This window comes from Ovis canadensis, chromosome 10 (assembly GCF_042477335.2).
Source record: "Ovis canadensis isolate MfBH-ARS-UI-01 breed Bighorn chromosome 10, ARS-UI_OviCan_v2, whole genome shotgun sequence".
NCBI lineage: Eukaryota > Metazoa > Chordata > Mammalia > Artiodactyla > Bovidae > Ovis > Ovis canadensis.
The window spans coordinates 91,663,147-91,678,460 of NC_091254.1; the positions used below are offsets into that span (position 1 = coordinate 91,663,147).

Here is a 15,314-nt window from a genome sequence, read left to right on the forward strand (position 1 = left end):
ATCTGGAAAAAGGAGTAAGAACGTGTAAGACATAATGAAAAGCAATAACATAGAGGTAACTGAAGTCCTAGAAAGATGAAAGTGAGAGAATGGTTATATTTGAATAAAATTTTTAAAAATTCTGAAGCTCACCTAAAACCTTATACTCCAGCCAGGTTCAAAATGTGCTGCAAACCTCATGCAAGAGAAATACAAATAACACTATACCTAGGTATGATAAACTTGCTGAAATAAAAGAGAAAGGGAAAGAAAGGCAAGAAAAAAATCTTTTTGAAAAGCTTGAGAAAAATGAATGCATATTCTTTTCTAATGAGTGACAATTAGGTGACACTTGAATTTTCAAGAGGAAATAATGGAAACTGGAAGACAATACAATGCCCTTATTAAAGTGATGACAGAAAATAACTTCCAGGGACTTCCTTGGGGGTCCAGTGGTTAAGACTTTGCCTTCTGATGCAAGGTGTGCAAGTTTGATCCCTGGTCAGAGAGCTAAGATCCTACACGCCTCACAGCCAAAACCAAAACATAAAACAAAACAGAAGCAATATTGTAACAAATTCAAGAAAGAATTTTAAAAGGGTCCACATTCAAAGAATAAACATAAATAAATAAAACAAAAAAATCCACCAAGAAAACAAACAAAAATATCTTCAAATCAGATATGCAGATGACACCACCCTTATGGCAGAACGTGAAGAGGAACTAATAAGCCTATTGATGAAAGCGAAAGTGGAGAGTGAAAAAGTTGGCTTAAAGCTCAACATTCAGAAAACGAAGATCATGGCATCCAGTCCCATCATTCATGGGAAATAGATGGGGAAACAGTGGAAACAGTGTCAGATTTTATTTTGGGGGGCTCCAAAATCACTGCAGATGGTGACTGCAGCCATGAAATTAAAAGACGCTTACTCCTTGGAAGAAAAGTTATGACCAACCTAGATAGCATATTCAAAAGCAGAGACATTATTACTTTGCCAACAAAGGTCCGTCTACTCAAGGCTATGGTTTTTCCAGTGGTCATGTATGGATGTGAGAGTTGGACTGTGAAGAAGGCTGAGTGCAGAAGAATTGATGCTTTTGAAATGTGGTGTTGGAGAAGACTCTTGAGAGTCCCTTGGACTGCAAGGAGATCCAACCAGTCCATTCTGAAGGAGATCAGCCCTGGGATTTCTTTGGAAGGAATGATGCTGAGGCTGAAACTCCAATATTTTGGCCACCTCGTGCGAAGAGTTGACTCATTGGAAAAGACTTTGATGCTAGGAGGGATTGGGGGCAGGAGGAGAAGGGGACAACAAAGGATGAGATGGCTGGATGGCATCACTGACTCGATGGACGCTAGTCTGAGTGAACTCCGGGAGTTGGTGATGGACAGGGAGGCCTGGCGTGCTGCGATTCATGGGGTCGCAAAGAGTCGGACACGACTGAGCGACTGAACTGAACTGAAATGATGATCAGTAAAAACACTATCTAAAATAAAAGGCAAAATAAATTTGCACACAAAGAAAACTGAGAGCATTCATAACCAATAGACTACACTTAAATGGCACTACTACTAAAAAGTTGTTTAGGCAAAAGGAAAAAAAGAAATTCCCAGATGGAAACACAAAAATGTAGGAAGCAATAAAGAGCAAGGAAAAACACAATTATCGAAACAAATATTGAGTGCACCAAACAATAAAAACAATTTCTTGTAAGTTTTATTCATACATAGAAATAAAAGCATGACAATAGTAAAGAAAAAAACTAGAGATTATGTAGTAAAGTATAATAAAGTTCTAATACTGTATTAAAGGTGGAAAGGATTCAAATTTATATATTAAAATCTATTAACATTAAATGTGCTATTATCCAGGACAATCACTAAAATATTTGTAATGGATGTATAAACCTCAGGCTAATAATGGGGGGAAATGGAATAGAAAATATTCTTAACACATTAAAAGAATACAAGGAAATAATAATAAAAGGAATATTGAATAGGTTGGACAAAGAGAAAACAAATGTTAATATGGTGCAATTAAATTCAACTATATTAGTAATTTCATTAAATGCAAATAGACCAAATATATTCCCATTAAAAGTCAGAGATTTACAGTGTATTTAAAACAAAAACTAAAATAGAACAAAATAAACTTACGTTATAAGATGTCATGGTTAAGTATAAGGATATATAAAAGTTAAAAATATGAAGACTAATCACCATGGAAATACTAAAGCAGAGAAAGCTGGCATAGTTATCCTAATAACCAACAAAATATATATTAAAGCAAGAAAAAAAATGATATTATAATAAAAGTGTATATCTACCAATAAGATATAGTAATTTTGTATTAACCTTTAAAGAATAAAGGCAAAATCTGATGGAGCTAAATGAATACAGAAAAATCTACAGTCATATATGGGAGATTTTTAACATAGCTGTCTCTGTAACTGACAAAAGTAAAGAAAAAAGTCAATTCTTAACAGAAAAAGTTTGAACTATATAATTAACCAACTTGATGTAATTGATACAGATAAAATGTTCTACTTGCCAAACAAAAAATATAAATATTTTGCTTCCAATCTGCATCTTTCATTTGTTTTCTGATTACAGTGGATTTGACCTAGGAATTTAGCAAATAATTATTTAAAAACTAGATAATCCCTAAAAATTTGAAAATCAAACAGGCACCTCTAAATAACCACAGGTAAAAGAAGAAATTACAATGGGAATTAGAAAATGTTTTACTGAAAGGAAAATGAATATATAACACAGCATAACTTGCGTAACATACCCAAAGGTAAATGCTCACAAGCCCATGTTTTCAGATAAATGTATAACTTAAATGTGTTTAAATTCTTTAATGACTTAAATTAATGAACTTCTACTTTATACTCTCAAGAAGTTAAAACAGCAAATTTAATCTTTAGAAAACAGAAGGAAATAAGGTTAAGAACAGAAGCTATTGAAACAAAAAATACACGATATTAAAAAAAAATCAACTAATCTCAAAGTGTCTTTTTTTTCAAAGTGTCTTCTTTTAAAAAGACCAATAAAATATAGTACATATAAATAAAATGGGTATTTTGTATGTGCAAGTCATATGTATTTGAGAAAAAGGAGAAAAGGCACAAACTATCCTTATCACAACAAAGGGACACATTGCTACAGATGTTATAAATGACTCCCAGGGATTATAACAATAAATCTGCAAATATAACATGAAAGAAAACAAGGCAGACACAAAAAGCACGTGCTGTTTGTATTTTTATGTTTTGAAACAGGGAAAGCTATTATATTGTGTTAGAAGTCAACACAGTGCCTATGTTTAGGGTTTACTAACTGGAAAGGCATGTGTGTGGAATTTCAAGGGCATTGCTTTATTCTCGATTCAAGTGATCTTTATACAAGAGCGTTCATCTTGCGAAAATTCATTAAGTTGTATGCTATTTGTGCACTTTTCAATGTGTGTATTATACTTTAATAAAATACTGATTCTAAAGTTGAGATATGCTTTAACTGTAAAAACTGCCATAAAATTTATAAAATAGAATTAGATGACATACATTTCAATCTAAAGTTCATTTAATAAGCCTTTGGAAGTGTTTAACTCTAGGAATTTTTAATGTCGTCTACTCTACTGTTATATGAGAAATACTGAGGGGATTTCTTAATCAATAGGAAAACAAATGCCTTTTTGAAAAAACAAAAGCTTAAGGTGGACAAAAGCACAAGGCACGATATTTCCCAAAAGTTGGGGAAGAGCATTTATTCGGTTGGGTTGTCACCTGAATTTTATTGTCTTGCAAAATTTATGAAGCAATGAAAGAAAATCTTTCTGAAAAAAACAAATGGAGCTGGAATTACCCACAATTAAATAGAAGCATGGAAGAGAAAGAAAAGATGGGAGAAGATGAAGTAAAGCCATAATTCTTAGCATCCCCTGTTCACTTCCCAGTGGGTAACTTGAACCCTGGTTAGGAAGAATGTTGTGAAATTTGCAAGTATTCCCTAATTGGGAAGAATGTCCTGTGTACATTTTTCTTAATCATTAACAAGAAACTTTGGGGGAAAAGACAGCTATATGATAAAAGAGCAGAGCTGACAGTAGAAATCCAAAACTATAGGGTTTTAATCCTACTATTCCTATAGTATAGACTATATAACCCAGGAAAAATGACTAATATCCATAAATTTCCATTTTTTAACTTAAAATTAGACATAATGTGGTCTGAAGAGTTTCTGTGATTTTAATGTAGATAATGGTAAAGTTTGGTAAGTTGAGATACTGGTTGCCTTATACTTACTTGCAACAATTGGGGTATCTCAGATTTATTATTTCAGCAACACCCTTAAATTACTCAAAGCAACAAATGCTTAAAGAGGACCAGACACAAACAGCCACTTTGCCAGGAGAATACATATAAGTGCATACAAGTTCTCAGCCTTAAAGACTGCTTGATGATGGTACCTTCTACATGTAGAGGCTTTTCTCTCTCTATTATCTTTTCTGTCCTTTTTCATTCTGTCCTCACTTTTAGCTTTCTGATGGTAAATGCTTACATTTAAGACTTTTTTTATCGTATACAGGCATATTTTGAATTAATGGAACTTACATATTTCTCAACCATACACCCAGCAGACAAGTATTACAAATTCCTTTTTGTATTACGTAGCTCCTTAGCTGCAACTTGAAATCCAATAGCAGGATACGCATGAAACAGGATGTTGCATCCAATATTGATACGGAAGCTATTAAACCAGCGTGTTTAATCAAGCCACTCGTGGATAAAGCACTCTTTAAATGGAATCACCTTGGATACAAGCTCTAATAACCAACTCCCTGAAGCACAAAGGAATCCTCTTGACTTATAATTACTTTCTTCACTAGGAAAATTACTATTTACTGAGATTTTTACCAAAGACTGTTTATCCTTTTCCAAACTCTGTCACGGTTTTTGAGAATCTTGAAGTTTCCCTGGCTGATTGCTAATCAGAAATGCAGACTTTCAAAGCCAGCACTTTTGATATAAATCCATTAGCTTTAGTCCTATGTTTGACTAATTCAGCTTCTTAAAATTGAGAACTTCACTGATGTAGTGTTTCTCCCTCTCCTCCAAAGAAAGAGGTGCTGCAGTCAATTCCAACTGGCTACAGTCCAGTGGTCTTACTTTTTTCTATTCAAACCAACGCTGCCACGTAGATTACTTTTTCCAATTTTGTTTGTCTTTTCTCGCTCTCTCACAGTTGCTATTTAGGGGCCAGGTATGCTGCTTTTGACAAATGTGTGCAATTTTATATAATGGACTTAAAACTGAAGACTGAAATTCCCTATGGGCACCATAACAATCCATTTAAGTTGCAGAACATGATTGTGAGATGGGTGTGTGTGTGTGTGTGAATTCATTTCAGTAACATGTATCACTTACAGGCTTGTCACTGCTTCCAGATTTCTTCACTGGAACTTTATTCCTTTCAAATGGATTTTGCCTTAGTACCTACTAGGTCTTATCAAAACTTTGAATTAAAAAAAAAATTCTATGCAAATGTCAATCCCAGAAAAACATAATGAGGTTGGTTAAGGAAAAAGATGTTTGAAAAATTGAGTCCTAGAAGTACTGGGGGGCATTAAACTAACTTTTAGTAGAGACTTAAGCAGATTTCTCTTTTATTTTGTCTCCGTATTCATATGTGTAAGCACATCGAATTTAAGCGTGTATATATATATATACATATATGGAATTGAACACACTTAGCAATTTGTTTTTATACCTCATGTGATATCTGCATCACATAACAAGCTTCACATTAATCTTTTAATTTACACATAAACACACTCATACATAATGCTTATTTTCTCTGTCTTTCACAATTGGACACAAAGAGAAAGGGAAGGAGGAGCTGATGAAAGCACCCTTAGCTACAACTTGTCTCAAACTTGAAGCTAAAAGGTACTCTTCCAAAGACAAATATGGGGAAGAGTCAGGGGAGGGATAGTGGGAGTTTGGGATGGACATGCACACACTGCCATATTTAAAATAGATGACACAAAGTCAGACACGACTGAAGTGACTTAGCATCAGTAGCAGCAGCGACCAACAACGACCTACTGTATAGCACAGGGGACTCTGCTCAATGTTCTGGAATAACCCAAACAGGACAAGAATGTGGAAAATAACAGATACATGCATATGTAAAAGAAGCTTTCAATAATAAAAAAAAAAAAAAGGTATCCACGCACTCTAAAGTTCACAGGAGCACTATTTACAATAGCCAGGCTATGGAAGCAACCTAAATGTCCATCAACAAAGGGATGGATAAAGAAGTTGTGGTGCATATATGCAATGGAACATTACTCAGCCATAGAAAAGAACCAAATAATGCTATTTGCAGCTACGTGGATGGACTAAGAGATTGTCATACTGAGTAAAGTAAGTCAGACACAGAAAGTCAAGTATCAAATGATACAACCTATATGCAGAATCAAAAACAAAGCAGGATACAAATGAACTTATTTACAAAACAGAAACAGATTCATGGATGCAGAAAAAAATTATGGTTACTAGTGGATAAGGGGGATACATTGGGAGATGGAGACAGACATATACACGCTACTATATATAAAATAGATAACTAATAAGAAACTGCTGTATAGCACAGAGATCACCAATTCAATGGACACGAACATGGGTGAACTCCAGGAGATGGTGAGAGACGGGGAAGCCTTGTGTGCTATAGTCCATGGGGCTGCAAAGAATCGGACACAACTTTTTGGCTGAAGAACAATAGCACAGAGAAGTCTACTAAATACTCGATAATGGCCTGTATGGGAAAAGCGAAAGTGAAAGTCACTTAGTCATGTCCCACTCTCTGTGACCCCATAGACTGTAGCCCACCAGGCTCCCTTGTCCACGGAATTCTCCAGGCAAGAATACTAGAGTGGATTCCCATTTCCTTCTCCACTATATGGGAAAAGAATCTAAAAAAAGCATATAGACTGATTCACTTTGCTGTACAACAGAAAGTAACACCACATTGCAAATCAACTATATTCCAATAAAAGGTATTCTTCCAAATCGACTTGCCAGGCCTGCTCCTCGCATAGAGGTCTCTGTATATAGACAGAGTTTGCTCAGCCTGAAGAGGTATAGCGAAGCCCCAAGGCCCAGGGTCTGAGTCTACACACTCCCCATCACCAACCATACCATGGAGGGCAGTGTGATGTGTGGAGTACGGCTTCCCTGGTGGCTCAGAGGTTAAAGCGTCTGCCTCCAATGTGGGAGACCTGGGTTCGATCCCTGGGTCAGGAAGATCCCCTGGAGAAGGAAATGGCAACCCACTCCAATATTCTTGCCTGGAGAATCCCATGGACGGAGGAGCCTGGTAGGCTACAGTCCATGGGGTTGCAAAGAGTCAGACACGACTGAGCGACTTCACCTTCATCTTCAGGGCTGGTGGTACAATCCCTGGCTGCTTATGGGGCAAAAGAAAAAACCATGCAGATACGGGAAGTTTAAGTGAAAAAAAGAGTGAGTGTCCGTTGCTCACCCATGTCCAACTCTTTCTGACCCCATGGACTATAGCCCACCAGGCTCCTCTGTCCAGGGGTTTCTCCAGGCAAGAATATTGGAGTGGGTTGCTATTCCCTTCTCCAGGGGATCTTCCCAACCTAGGGATCAAACCTGGGTCTCCCATACTGCAGGCAGATTCTTTACCATCTGAGCCATCAAGGTTGACCTCTAGACTAAGTTGGTGTAAAGATGTTGCCAAAAAGCACTTACTATTGTCCTCAAAGTCTCAGTTTCATTTCACCCTACAACCACGAATGATCCAGAAAGTAAAATGGTTATAGTCATGGGAGAATTTAGGTACAAGGGACATTTCTCATGATACAAATTGCATCAGCCCAGCAGCAGTAGCAGGAGAAGAGGAAATGTTTGCTTATTAACCACATATGCTTGACACTTCAACAACTTGTATCACTTTTATAACTTTCCAAACTGGGAAGTTCTGGGGATGAAGTATATAAAAGCCTGACATATGTAAAATGCTCCAAACCTTCCAGGAAAACGTTTCCATCACCACACTAGCTAGGAGGTGTGTGTGTTAGGGCACTCAGTCGCCTCCAGCTCTTTGAGACTTCACGAACTCTAGCTTGCCAGGCTCCTCTGTCTGTGGGATTTTCCAGGAAAGCATTCTGGAGTGGGTGGCCATTCCCTTCTCCAGGGGCTCTGCCTGACCCAGGGATTGAACCCGGGTCTCCTGCACTGCAGGCAGATTCTTTACCATCTGAACTGCCAGGGAATGGCTGCCTCTAAAAGGGAAGTCTAAAGGATGACGGAATGAACCCATCCAGGCTCTGCCTTTCTGTTCTGCTTGGTGCCCAGTGTCCCAAGCATTGGACGGAAATGTGGACTCAAGGCTGGGGACACACTTCTGAGTGAAGGGTTACCCTGCGTGCAACACTGTTGGTTGCAGCGGCAGCTGGAGCGCCCAGGAGAGAACACGGAGAACCAGTAAGAGCGAAGCGAACCTTGTGCTCGATGTTCTAGCTCAGCCCGAGGATGAATCTAGTAAGATACTTGAATATAGTGAAGATTCCTCGATTATTTGAGATCCACTGTTTCTCCTTGGAAGAAAAGTTATGTCCAACCTAGATAGCATATTCAAAAGCAGAGACATTACTTTGCCAACAAAGGGCCATCTACTCAAGGCTAGATGGTTTTTCCAGTGGTCATGTATGGATGTGAGAGTTGGACTGTGAAGAAGGCTGAGCGCTGAAGAATTGATGCTTTTGAACTGTGGTGTTGGAGAAGACTCCTGAGAGTCCCTTGGACTGCAAGGAGACCCAACCAGTCCATTCTGAAGGAGATCAGCCCTGGGATTTCTTTGGAGGGAATGATGCTAAAGCTGAAACTCCAGTACTTTGTCCACCTCATGCAAAGAGTTGACTCATTGGAAAAGACTCTGATGCTTGGAGGGATTGGGGGCAGGAGGAGAAGGGGACGACAGAGGATGAGATGGCTGGATGGCATCACTGACTCGATGGATGTGAGTCTGAGTGAACTCTGGGAGTTGGTGGTGAACAGGGAGGCCTGGCATGCTGCGATTCATGGGGTCGCATCACAAAGAGTCGGACACGACTGAGCAACTGAACTGAACTGAACTGAGTTCATTCTAAAAATATACACCTTGTATCAATCAGATCAGCATCCGAATATCTGGGTTGTCCAAAAAGCTTATTCGGGTTTTTTTCCCCCCAATAAGATGTTACTCCTTCTGCCAAGTAGAAGTCCCTGGAAAAATTACCTCACTTTCTCTCATCCATGAAGATAAAAATAATGCTCCTTATATCCTGAGGTTGGGAGAAGTAAGAGATGGGATGTACAACACCAGGTTGTACAGCAGGTCCAGAGGTTTGATTAGTTTCCCTGTGTTTTCCTTTAATGTGTCCAGTAGGAAGCCAAGATAGATCCTTCTACCCTGCATAGATCTGTTCAGTCTCTCCATCCCTCCATCCAAGTCCGACCCCAGCCCCGGAGAGAAGGGAGCCAGCAGATGCGTTCAGTGCTCTCTACAGCAAGGTTGGCCTCAGCATGAAATTTCCTTCATGCAAACAGCAGTGATATGATTTGCTGGAATAAGGATGAGGTAATCAGTGAACAACTGAAGCTACAGAAACGATTAAGCTGCTGGTGGCATTTACTTATGCAGAAAGATTAACAGAGTTAAACAATTGTAAGCTGGCCAAATGGTAAGGAGGATAAAAAGCCGTGAACAAATATTTAAAGGGCATAATGCAGCCCAGGCTAGGCAGGAATTATTTACAGAAATCTAAAGAGCTACTGTGAAGCATGTGCTGGAATAAAAAGACATTAAGCAATGAGATTCTATTTTCAAGAGATTCTATTTTCTCCTTTCAAAAGGGAGAAAATCGTTGGATTCTGAAGAAAACAACTGTCCATCAAACATTCAAGAGTCTCCTGAGAAAATATACTATATTCACATTGCCACTGAACTCAGTGGTTACATAGCCCTTGGAGAAACTAACCAGAAGAGATGAGAACTCTATACATTTATTCCTGAATTCTTAATAGATAAAACTTTTACCATTTCCCCTATCTTAGAAGCCCTTTGTCATACTAACAGGATATTTTAAAAATTCAAAATCACAAATGTAAAAAAAGTTACCTTAAGTTTTGCCAATAAAAGATAGTTGGTTTAACAGCAAGAGAGGAATGTATAATCAACAGGAGATTAAATTCTAAGATGAACTACATTGTAGTATATTTATATGCTGATGAGAATCATACAGGAGGATACAGAAATTATATGATGCAGAAGAGAGAGGAAAATATTGGATTTTCGTCCCTAAGTAGGGGAAAGGTTCTGTCCCTCGATTTGTGGAGGTTTTGACCTTAAACAGGAACACTAAGAGTTCATTCCCAAGTTCAGTAGGAAAAGGGGGAAGTGGGTAGATCAGCAGATATATCTGTAAAAGCAGTTGTGGAGTATATGGAAATTTATTTTCGATTATTTCTATTTTCTCAGAAAAATACAAGCAAGAACACAGCTGATGGAGAGGATAGGAGAGGAGGTCTAAGATGTTTGGACAGAAGATAAGAAATATAATCTATTCAAGTGTAAATATATTTTTAAAAATGTACCAAGAGCCCACTTGGTATTACTGACTATGAACTGAGAGAGGAACCAATCCATGCATGTGCATGTTTCTCATCAGCCAAAATCAGACGTGTAGGCGCAGGCACAGAGTAGGTGGGCAGTTGGGTTAACCATGTAGTTTTGCCATGTAATAAGCAAGATAACAAGAGAAGAAGAGTCAGATAATATGTCAATAAAAATACCTAAATAACATATAACTAGACTTGTGAAGGCTGTGGTGGTGGTTTAGTCCCTAAGTCGTGTCTGTTTCTTGCAACTCCATAGATCGTAGCCCGCCAAGCGCCTCTGTCCATGGGATTCTCCAGGCAAGAATACTGGAGTGGGCTTCCATTTCCTTCTCCAGGGAGACTTGTAAGGCTGTACCAGATTTAAATAGTCACATGTGTGCAATTGTTATAAAGCACATAATACAATTTACAAACAATTTTTAGCCTTGACTCCATTACATTTTTCTGGTATTGGTATTAGGAAGAAGATCTAAGAACTCATTAGAAAAGGACAATGAACCAGTGTTACTAACAGTCTGAAATTTTCATGATTAATTTGTGACTCTATAACCTTGCTGGTTTGCTTCAGTTTATCATGGAATATAATTTAACAGACACAAGAAATATTAAAAAAATATATTATCTGAGACAATTAATGAAAAATTAATGAAAGACCTCACATTAAAGTCATTACATGCTAGTGAAAGCCCTCCTAATGAATCCTTTTCAGAATTTCAGGTCAATGTGGCAATTCATTAAGAAGATAACATCACCTTATGTCACTTCCAAACACTTGCTGGAAAAACCAAAGCTGCATTCCTATATCAAAAATGGCTTGGTAAAATATGGCTTGCTTTTTTTTTTTTTTTTTTTGGTCTCTTTCCCCAAATCCCACAAATAAATCTCTGCTTCCAGGCACACTTTACTGCACTGTCAGTTTAAAAAAGTTAATAACACATTATTATATGTATTCAGGGCTTCCCTCCTGGCTCAGCTGGTCAAGAATCTGCCTGCAATGTGGGAGACCTGGGTTCAATCCCTGGGTTGGAAAGATCTCATGGAGAAGGGAAAAGCCACCCACTCCAGTATTCTGGCCTGGAGAATTCCATGGACTGTATAGTCCTTGGGGTCGCAAAGAGTTGGACATGACTGAGTGACTATCATTTTCCTTCACTTTACATGCATCCAATCAACAGATACACATGCTGCGCCTCTACTATGGGCCTTGCAATAACGTCTGCGGTTAGTGCTAATGCCGTAAAGAATTGAAAGAGTGGAAAGCAGTGAGAAGGACAGGATATCAAAGGACAAATTTGCTTTTGAATTTTGGTTGTGTCACTTGCTATGTGCAAATCTTTTGGCAAAACACAGATTCTTTGAGCCTTGGTTTCCTTTGAGATGGTGATGAATCTCAACTAATTGAAGTAATGGAATCAAATATGTGACACCTGATGTTGGGCACTGGTTAGTAGAGGGGACCGTGGAGCCACCCTGGAACCTAGGTTTTAATCCAACCTCCATATCTTAACGTTATGTGAACCTGGACAATTTACTCATTCTTTTCTTTGGTTTCAGATACCTTATTTGTAAAATGGGTGGTTGGGTAATATTTTAGTGTATCATCAAATAATGGATAATATAGCGTACCTATGCATCTGCTTGCTGTGAGGATAGAGGGTACTCAGGGGCGGTGCCTGACATTGTGAGTGTCATATAGGTGGTTGGTGACGCATTAATAAGTTTCCAGTCAATTACAGCCATTGCCATGTGCTCACTGATCTCAATGGCCCCTCTGTGCCACTGCTACTCATAAATTCTGAGAAATACAGGATTTTTCATTCACTCGTTAAATGCTGTGGCTTGTTAGCTATATGTCAGGCACTGGTGAGACACTGACTTTTAAGTGGTTGCTGCCCGTCATCATACCATACGGGTCCCTATTAAACCTGATATCAAAGAAGCATAAAAGCATAGGGTGAAACCCATATTCCATAAAAAGTATTTTACACAATATAGCTTAAAGAAAAGAATCTTTTTTCCTGAACGACAAAGTGGTAACAGAAATTGATTTTTATATAAGGTGTCTAGATGCCTACTACCACGCCTTACAGCTAGCCTTTCAGCCCTAGGAGACAGTGAATGGTACCATATTCATTTAAATAAAATTATTAAATTATAGCAATTTCTTAAATTGAACGTTGGAACCATTGTAGATAAAATGACTAAATTAATTTTCTAGTCATGTCAACATAGTGCAGTTGACTTTAAATTGCATCAACCCCCTAAAATGGTCTCTTATATTTTTGAGTCTACCATTATTATGTTTTTAGCCTTTGAGTGCTAAAATGACTCTATTTAAAATATCATATACAATCTGTACTATCTAAATATCATAGTTCTTTTTGGCTAAAATTTCTGACCATTTGGAGAGAAATTAATATAAACTATATCTAGAAAGAAACCTAGATTTCAGAGCAAAGTGATAAATCAGATTGAAATAGAATTCATTTACTACTCCCTTTCAATGTCTGCCATTATTTAAAATTAAGTATATAAAATTTAGAAGATATCCTTTTTACACTGAAGAGAGGGGAGGCTCATGTCTATTTTAAAATGACTTTCTTATAGGAACACTGTATAGACTAAAATCACTAACAGGAAAAACAGAATTTAGGAGCTAAATGTAGAACAGCTGCACTAATGATTCTACTAATTTGAAATATAAAGTGAAATCTGTAGCTGATAATGGTAACCTAGTCAGGGGAGTGGAGGAGAATTGGTGCTTCTGAAATCCTGTATTTGAAGAAATGTCAGAGGATTTCTTTACCAGTTAATAGTACTATTTTCTCAATATATGTAAATTCAACTCAAGCAACGAATCTAACCTAACCCAAAGGAAACCATCTTACTGACTTAACCTAACTTGCATCTTACCTGACCTACTCTGCTATCTTACACTTTATATATTATAACACTAATTTATTGCACCATAGTGGTATTAATCTTTTTTCAGAAGCTTTCAGCAAATGTAGAATGTCTGAAATCATAACAAGTCACAGAAAATATACATAAGGAAGCAAGGTCAATTTAAAAAAAGTCTTTGAAATTGTTTTATGTACCAATTCAGTAATAATCCCATAATATCTCTCACTTAGAAAGCCTGCATTTGACAGAATAGCCCTCATTAAAGAATGAGACATTTCAAGATAGAAAATGTACAATTTTTGTCTAGCCTTAATAAAACTAACAAGTAATAAAACTCTGCTTATCAAAGTTAGTCAACAGGTATCAAAAGATAGGTAGGAAGAAAAGTAAAAAAAATCATTCTAGAAAAGTAAAAAAAATATACTTCCAAAAGTAAAACAGGATGATCTTTTGGGAGAAAAATACTCCTTCCTTATTTTGACCTAAAGAGCCCAAATAAGTAGGCTGTCTTTTTCTTTTCAATGGTGATGGCTCAGAAGCAGTAAGACAAGATGGTGGGCTTTTGCTGAAACAACTCTTTGCTGTTGATTATTTTCTGAAAGGGTGTGCTTGGCTTTCCTTACACAGTACCGTGTAAGAAGGAAGACCACTTCTCTTTTATTAGGATAGCTGATGGGTTTCTTTATCACAGTGTCGCAAAGAAATGTCTATATAGGTGTGTATATATATGACAGAATAAGTTGAAAACAAATTTTCAGTAGCTCATTTTTCATCCCTTGTTTCTTATGACATCCTATAATTTATGCTGGGTAAAATGTGTTAGTGAGAAACCCACATAATTACTGATTAAACCTATAAATACATTACACATGATATCATTGCTCCTATGAAAACAGCCAAAAAATGAAATATAGATTTCAAAACACAATTGCATTAGCTATACCAAAGATTTTGAAAAGTTATTATCCTACAAAAATGAAAGTTCTTCTTTGGTTTAAAAACTAATAACAAAAAAGTAACACTTTTAGAATATAATGTTCATATATATCATCACAGGTGGGTTCTGTTTCAGTTTTCCTTTTTTTGTTGTTGAGATTCCAAATAATAAAACTAGATGCAAATTGTTGGTTTCCTTGTGCCTTCTTTTTTTAGCTGTCAACAGATATTCTAAGTATCTTATTTTCATAAACTAATTAAGCCTTAAAGTGAGGTTGGTTATATTCTTGCATTCTTGAGAATAACTTGCAAATATGTAATCACACTCCAATTCCTTAAAAAAGGATAGATTATATGTGTACTCTTAGGGAAAGTTAAAAAAAAAAAGACATAACATTTTGAAAAGTATATTTACTTCTAAAATAGTCTAGTTAGAGCACCATGGTCCAAAAACACTTTTTCAGCTTTGGACACATTGACATTCCTTATTTCAATTCAATTCGAGGGCAGTGACAAGTACCTGGGGCATGGCAGACACACTGCCAAGATTTGAAAGCCCAGGAATACAGAAAACAGAGACACTGCTCCCTACCACAAGCTACTGAATATGTGTGCTGGATTAATTATTATTGGGCATAAACAACAATCGTGAGGTATACAATGAGTTCTTTTGACATCTCAGAGAAGCTGGCATTTTTTTCCAGGCTTTAAGAAATGGGCATCATTTCAACAGGTGAAGGGAGAGATTACGTGCCGAGTGAAGCACAAACTAAAGTGCAGAGATTTGAAACCGTGTGGTTGAA

At 37.2% G+C, this 15,314-nt stretch overlaps 1 protein-coding gene across 2 annotated transcripts in view; it reads right to left on the reverse strand.

The window, feature by feature from the left end:
- FGF14 (fibroblast growth factor 14) overlaps positions 1–15,314 on the reverse strand; it is a 649,969-nt gene that overhangs the window by 146,783 nt on the left and 487,872 nt on the right. The window lies entirely within an intron of this gene.